We start from the raw sequence: 7,954 nt of genomic DNA, 5'->3' as shown, positions 1-7,954 counted from the left end.
CCCACAGTAACCGCTAGTAGCAATAATATCCTAGAGTAACTACTGGTAGCAATAATATCCCACAGTAACTACTGGTAGCAATAATATCCCACAGTAACTACTGGTAGCAATAATACCCCACAGTAGCTATTGGCAGCAATAATATCTTGCAGCAACTACTGGTAGCAATGATAGCCCAGAGTAGCTACTGGTAGCAATACTACCCCACAGTAGCTACTGGTAGCAATATCACACAGTAACTACTGGTAGTAATAATAATCCACAGTAGCTACTGGTAGCAATAATATCCCACAGTAACTACTGGTAGCAATACTTCCCCACAGTAGCTACTGGAAGCAATACTACCCCACAGTAGCTACTGGTAGCAATACTAACCCACAGTAACTACTGGTAGCAATACTACCCCACTATAGCTACTGGTAGCAATAATATTCCACAGTAAGTACTGGTAGCAATACTACCCCACAGTATCTACTGGTAGCAATAATATCCCACAGTAACTACTAGTAGCAATACTTCCCCACAGTAGCTACTGGAAGCAATACTACCCACAGTAGCTACTGGTAGCAATACTAACCACAGTAACTACTGGTAGCAATACTACCCCACAGTAGCTACTGTTAGCAATAATATCCAACAGTAACTACTGGTAGCAATACTACCCCATAGTAGCTACTGGTAGCAATACTACCCCACAGTGACTACTGGTTGCAATACTACCACACAGTGACTACTGGTTGCAATACTACCACACAGTAGCTACTGGTAGCAATAATATCCCACAGTAACTACTGGTAGCAATACTACCCCACAGTAGCTACTGATAGCAATAATATCCCACAGTAACTACTGGTAGCAATACTACCCCACAGTAGCTACTTATAGCAATGCTACCCCACAGTAGCTACTGGTAGCAATACTACCCCACAGTAACTACTGGTAGCAATACTACCACACAGTAGCTGCTGGTAGCAATAATATCCCACAGTAACTACTGGTAGAAATACTACCCCACAGTAGCTACTGTCAGCAATAATATCCCACAGTAACTACTGGTATCAATACTACCCCACAGTAGCTACTGGTAGCAATAATATCCAAACAAGAAACAAATGCCCGTGGAACCCTCGCACGGCCAAACAAGAATTGTAGGCAACACAAAACGCCAGCAAGTGTAGGCCACAGTCACATCCAAAATTCCTTTATTAAATTAGGGAAAATAAATCCCCCTACAAATCCATGGTGGTAAAAACCAACATACAAATATTCAAACCGGTTTCGGCTCCAAGGAGCCTTCTTCAGTGAAATACAAAAAGATGAATAGAAAACCAGAGTATCAGAATACATACATATATATATGATTGAACAATGCCTGAAGACCAATCAAAACAAAGCATAGAAAATTGTTATAATTGGTCATTAAGGCCAGGTGAAAACAAAGCTCCAAGTTTTATGATCCATTTTCTTTCCTTGGAGCTTAGTAATTGTTGCCAAAACTGTTTGTCTTTACATTTCCCCCTTATACAATCAATAATGACAAACTTAAATGAAGCAGAAGCATGTTTTAAACAATGTTTATATAATGCATTGCTTATGCGTTTATTTTTGATGTCACTCAAATGCTCACAAATTCTAAGGCGGAAGGCTCTAGAAGTCTTTCCGACATAGAAAGCAGAACAATTGCAGGTCACCAAATAGATGACCCACTCGGTATTACAATTGGCCCAAAAATTAATGTCAAAAACATCAGAAGTATTTTTACTGCTAAATTCACAAGTACGTGAGACACGTATACAAAAGGAGCAATGCCCGCAGGGCATGCATCCAACAATGGGTTTACCTGAAATAGACAACTAGGTAAAAGAGAAAGGATCAGAACCAACTCTTTTATAATGGCTAAGTTTAGAGCCAATGGTCTGTCCCCTTCTAAATGAAAACGAACATATCTCAGGAAGTAGAGAGTTAAGTTTTTGATCAGCTTTCAAGACATTCCAATGTCTGTGTATAATGTCTTTGAAACCCAGTGTATTACGTCCATATGTGGTTACCAAACATAATGGTTGTGACTTGAAAGTATCATTTTTATCTTTATATGATAGCAAATCTTCCCTATTTATATTGGACACAGATCTTTTGGCTAAATGCACATGACCTGGACGATAACCCCTACTAATGAATCTACGTGTCAAATCCTCCTGAGCCTCAAGAAGTGATTGTTGGTTAGAACAGATTCTTCTAGCTCTTAAGAATTGTGATTTCGGTATGTTCTGGATGACATGTTGTGGGTGGAAGCTGGTAGCATGTAATAATGAGTAGAATTCTGGAAATTTCCTGAACATACTGGTTGACAATGTATTGTCCCGATTTCTCATGATTTTTTTCCCTAATTTAATAAAAGAATTTTGGATGTGACTGTGGCCTACACTTGCTGGCGTTTTGTGTTGCCAGCAATAATATCCCACAGTAACTACTGGTAGCAATACTACCCCACAGTAGCTACTTATAGCAATGCTACCCCACAGTAGTTACTGATCGCAATAATATCCCACAGTAACTACTGGTAGCAATACTACCCCACATTAGCTACTGCTACCACTACCCCACAGTAGCTACTGGTAGCAATAATATCCCACAGTAACTACTAGAAGCAATACTACCCCACAGTAGCTACTGGTAGCAATAATATCCCAGAGTAACAACTGGCAGAAGTACTACCCCACAGTAGCTACTGGTAGCAAGAATATCCCACAGTAACTACTGGTAGCAATACTACCCCACAGTAGTTACTGGTAGCAATAATATCCCACAGTAACTACTGGTAGCAATAATATCCCACAGTAACAAATGGTAGCAATAATACCCCGCAGTAGATACTGTTAGCAGCAATATCCCACAGTAACTACTGGTAGCTATAATACCCCACAGTAGCTATTGGTAGCAATAATATCCAACAGTAACTACTGGCAGCAATAATATCCCACAGTAACTACTGGAAGCAATAATTCCCCACAGTAGCTACTGGTAGCAATAATATCCCACAGTAACTACTGGTAGCAATACTACCCCACAGTAGCTACAGGTAGCAATAATATCACACAGTAACTACTGGTAGCAATACTACCCCACTGTAGCTACTGGTAGCAATAATATCCCACAGTAACTACTGGTAGCAATACTACCCCACAGTAGCTACTGGTAGCAATGCTACCCAACAGTAGCTACTGGTAGCAGTACTACCCCACAGTAGCTACTGGTAGCAATACTACCCCACAGTAACTACTGGTAGCAATACTACCCCATAGTAGCTACTGGTAGCAATACTACCCCACAGTAACTACTGGTAGCAATACTACCCCATAGGAGCTACTGGTAGCAATAATATCCCACAGTAACTACGGGTAGCAATACTACCCCACAGTAGCTACTGGTAGCAATAATACCCCACAGTAGCTACTGGTAGCAATAATATCCTACAGTAAGTACTGGTAGCAATAATATCCCACAGCAACTACTGGTAGCAAAACTATCCCAAAGTAGCTAGTGGTAGCAATAATATCCCACAGTAGCTAGTGGTAGCAATAATATCCCACAGTAACTACTGGTAGCAATAATACCCCACAGTAGCTACTGGTAGCAATAATATCCCACAGTAACTACTGGTAGCAATAATATCCCACAGTAACTACTGGTAGCAATAATACCCCACAGTAGCTACTGGTAGCAAAAATATCCTACAGTAACTACTGGTAGCAATAATACCACACAGTAGCTACTGGTAGCAATAATATCCCACAGTAACTACTAGTAGCAATAATACCCCACAGTAGCAACTGGTAGCAGTAATATCCCACAGTAACTACTGGTAGCAATAATACCCCACAGTAGATACTGGTAGCAATAATATCCCACAGTAGCTACTGGTAGCAATAATACCCACAGTAGCTACGGGTAGCAATAATATCCCACAGTAACTACTGGTAGCAATAATACCCCACAGTAGCTACTGGTAGCAGTAATATCCCACAGTAACTACTTGTAGAACTACTACCCCACAGTAGCTACTGGTAGCAATACTACCCCACAGTAACTACTGGTAGCAATACTACCCCATAGTAACTACTGGTAGCAATAATACCCAACAGTACCTACTGGTAGCAATAATATCCCACAGTAACTACTAGTAGCAATACTTCCCCACAGTAGCTACTGGTAGCAATAATATCCCACAGTAACTACTAGTAGCAATAATACCCCACAGTAGCAACTGGTAGCAATAATATCCCACAGTAACTACTGGTAGCAATAATACCCCACAGTAGATACTGGTAGCAATAATATCCCACAGTAGCTACTGGTAGCAATAATACTCCACAGTAGCTACTGGTAGCAATAATACTCCACAGTAGCTACTGGTAGCAATAATATCCCACAGTAACTACTGGTAGCAATAATACCCCACAGTAGCTACTGGTAGCAATAATATCCTACAGTAACTACTGGTAGCAATAATACCCCACAGTAGCTACTGGTAGCAATAATATCCCACAGTAACTACTAGTAGCAATAATACCCCACAGTAGCAACTGGTAGCAATAATATCCCACAGTAACTACTGGTAGCAATAATACCCCACAGTAGCTACTGGTAGAAATACTAGCCCACAGTAGCTACTGGTAGCAATACTACCCCACAGTAGCTACTGGTAGCAATATTACCCTACAGTAACTACTGGTAGCAATAATACCCAACAGTAGCTACTGGTAGCAATAATATCCCACAGTAACTACTGGTAGCAATACTTCCCCACAGTAGCTACTGGAAGCAATACTACCCCACAGTAGCTACTGGTAGCAATACTAACCCACAGTAACTACTGGTAGCAATACTACCCCACAGTAGCTACTGGTAGCAATAATATCCCACAGTAACTACTGGTAGCAATACTACCCCACAGTAGCTACTGGTAGCAATAATATCCCACAGTAACTACTGGTAGCAATAATACCCCACAGTAGCTACTGGTAGCAACAATATCCCACAGTAACTACTGGTAGCAATAATACCCCACAGTAGCTACTGGTAGCAATAATATCCCACAGTAACTACTGGCAGCAATAATATCCATCAGTAACTACTGGTAGCAATAATACTCCACAGTAGCTACTGGTAGCAATAATATCCCACAGTAACTACTGGTAGCAATAACACCCCACAGTAGCTACTGGTAGCAATAATATCCCACAGTAACTACTGCTAGCAATAATACCCCACAGTAGCTACTGGTAGCAATAATATTCCACAGTAGCTACTGGTAACAATAATACCCCACAGTAGCTACTGGTAGCAACAATATCCCGCAGTAATTACTGGTAATAATAATACCCCACAGTAATTACTGGTATTAATTATACCCCACAGTAACTACTGGTAGCAATACTACCCCACAGTAGTTACTGGTAGCAATACCACCCCCACCATAACTACTGGTACTGATACACTCAGCAGTAGATTTTGGTACCAAAGGTCCCCCATAGTAGATACTGGTACTGGTTCTCCTACTTACAATGTATAACCAAGAGTTGGGATTAAAGAAAAAAGCACTGAATGAACAAATTCAGGTAATCACAGTTTGAGATACAAACTGTAAGAACCCATGGAGAAACATTAGTGATAATGTTGGAGTAACATAATCCATAAATCATTGTGCTGTTAGAAAAGAAAAGCAACTTTAATGGAGTAATCTGCAACTAGGGGGCAAAACAGAGCAAGACAGAATTAGACAAAGCATATACTTCCAAATAGATGAATTTGAAAATATGGGATCTTGGGGAGCTTATAACCTTGTAACATGTCATATTAACTTCAAACAGCAGTATCAGTGTTGATATTAAAAAAGATTGGAGATAATATTTATAAACTCTATGTCAGCAAATTAACTTCACAGAATCATGCCATAATAATGACCATTTCCTTATCTGGGATTGAACTTGTCAAAAATAGTGTTTCTCAGAATGCTATTCTCATATTCCAAAGACCACAAATGTTTGGTAGCACATGTTGGTGCAAATGATTTGTTAAACATTCCAATCAGTCATATGAATATTAATGTGTATGACATCTACCAGCATGTTGACAAAAGCCAAAAAACATTTTTTAGTGAAATTATCCAATTCTTCAAGCTTAATGGCATTAGTTTCTAGAAGGTTCATTAATTCAATAGCTAAATAATGGTGCATTTTTAAATATGTGGGAGTAATAACCCACCTTGAAGATTAGTGTGTATCACAGGTGCATGTTTGGATCTGATGATATTCATTTAACTCATTATGGAGGGGAATTATTTTCCAGGAAAAAATAATCTCTGCACTGACTTTTTTTTAAGCATAAAGGGATTTGTAGGCAGAGCAACATGGAAAAAATAGTACAAGGAACAGGTCTAATTAAACAATATAAGTGGGTGTCTGAGGGACAAGCAACCTACACCGTATAAAGTGATGCACACTGATACACAAATGTATTCATCCCTTTTCTGTATAAAAATATATACCAAGTACCCCTGCAGAAATGATTACCTAGAAGGTTTCAGACTACTTCTAGTAGGTTAATGGTACTGTTTGTTTCCTGCTATGATGGTGCACTGAATATGTGGAATCACAGTCTCCATAACCACTGCTGGCTGCTGGTATACCTTGGCTCGATTTATCCTATTCCAGGAAACAGGCATGACATGTCACAGTATGTCACTGAAGAGAATACTTCTGTTTGCATATCTGATGAACAGCAACACCTTTGAAATCATTTGTGATCGTGGTTCCAGAGTAATTACCTAGTCTGTGTCAAACCAGCTGAAAAGCGCTGTAACTCACACCTTAGAAAGAGGATACTGAAACTCTGCCTTGCAGTATGGCCTGACTTGAAGGCATCATCAAATGGCACTATTTAACATCTGATGCAAATACTCTAACATCTCACTGGATAGCAGGTAGCTGCTACAGCTAACTTCTAAATTTTTAATGTGCAACATTGCACTATAATTTTATATCAATAGTACAAAAGTACGATGTATATGGCTGACAGTTCAGAATGTAGACATTGAGAAGGCCACCATCAGAATGATGACAGGACAAAATGTAGACAGAGGAAAGTAGGTTGGTATTATGGCTGGAAATGTGTTTGTGTGAGTGTTGTTGGGTAAGGTAAGGGGAGAGCTTTTGTATTGTGTATATTTGTTAGTGTTTCTGTATCTGAGCCTCTCTTGTGTAATGATAGCATTACAGAAAAGGTTTATTTATTTATTTATTGACATTTGTTTACCTGGAAAGTTCAAATGTACCAGAACGTACCCATTTTCAGAGTAGGCCCAGGGTGAAAAGCTCCAAAAATAATTTTGAAAAATAAAAGTATATCACACGTACATTCAATAACACATTCCAGTTCAAAATACAGTGAAACACCAAGTATAGAGAGAACAGCAATAGAAAAATGTCATCACAAAATGCACCACAATATGATAGTTTACTATTTTTAGTAGCAATTATGAGATAAGAGTTTACCTAAGGTGAGATGCAGGGTTCATGCATTCACAGCCCTGCACAACCCTACTACTGCATACTAATCCTAACCCTGCCCCTATATCTAACCCTAACTCTGCACCTTACCTTAGAAAACCCTCGCCATAACACTGCCATTATTCAGACAAACCACATTCTACTGTGTCAATATGGTTTAGGTCTTTTTTTGTTGCATTTTAATATAAATCGATCAGAAAAGCTGAGTGTTTGCCTGATTTGTTTTGCTTTCACTTGAATGTTGTGGAGTCCCATTCCCATTATCAAATGTCCCATTCCCATTATCAAGTGTCCCATTCCCATTATCAAGTGTTCCATTCCCATTATCAAGTGTTCCATTCCCCTTATCAAGTGTCCCATTCCCATTATCAAGTGTTCCTTCACAT

This window comes from Protopterus annectens, chromosome 13.part0, assembly GCF_019279795.1.
Source record: "Protopterus annectens isolate FY-2018-M chromosome 13.part0, PAN1.0, whole genome shotgun sequence".
Classification (NCBI taxonomy): Eukaryota; Metazoa; Chordata; order Ceratodontiformes; family Protopteridae; genus Protopterus; species Protopterus annectens.
Note: the sequence above shows the minus strand (reverse complement) of the source record.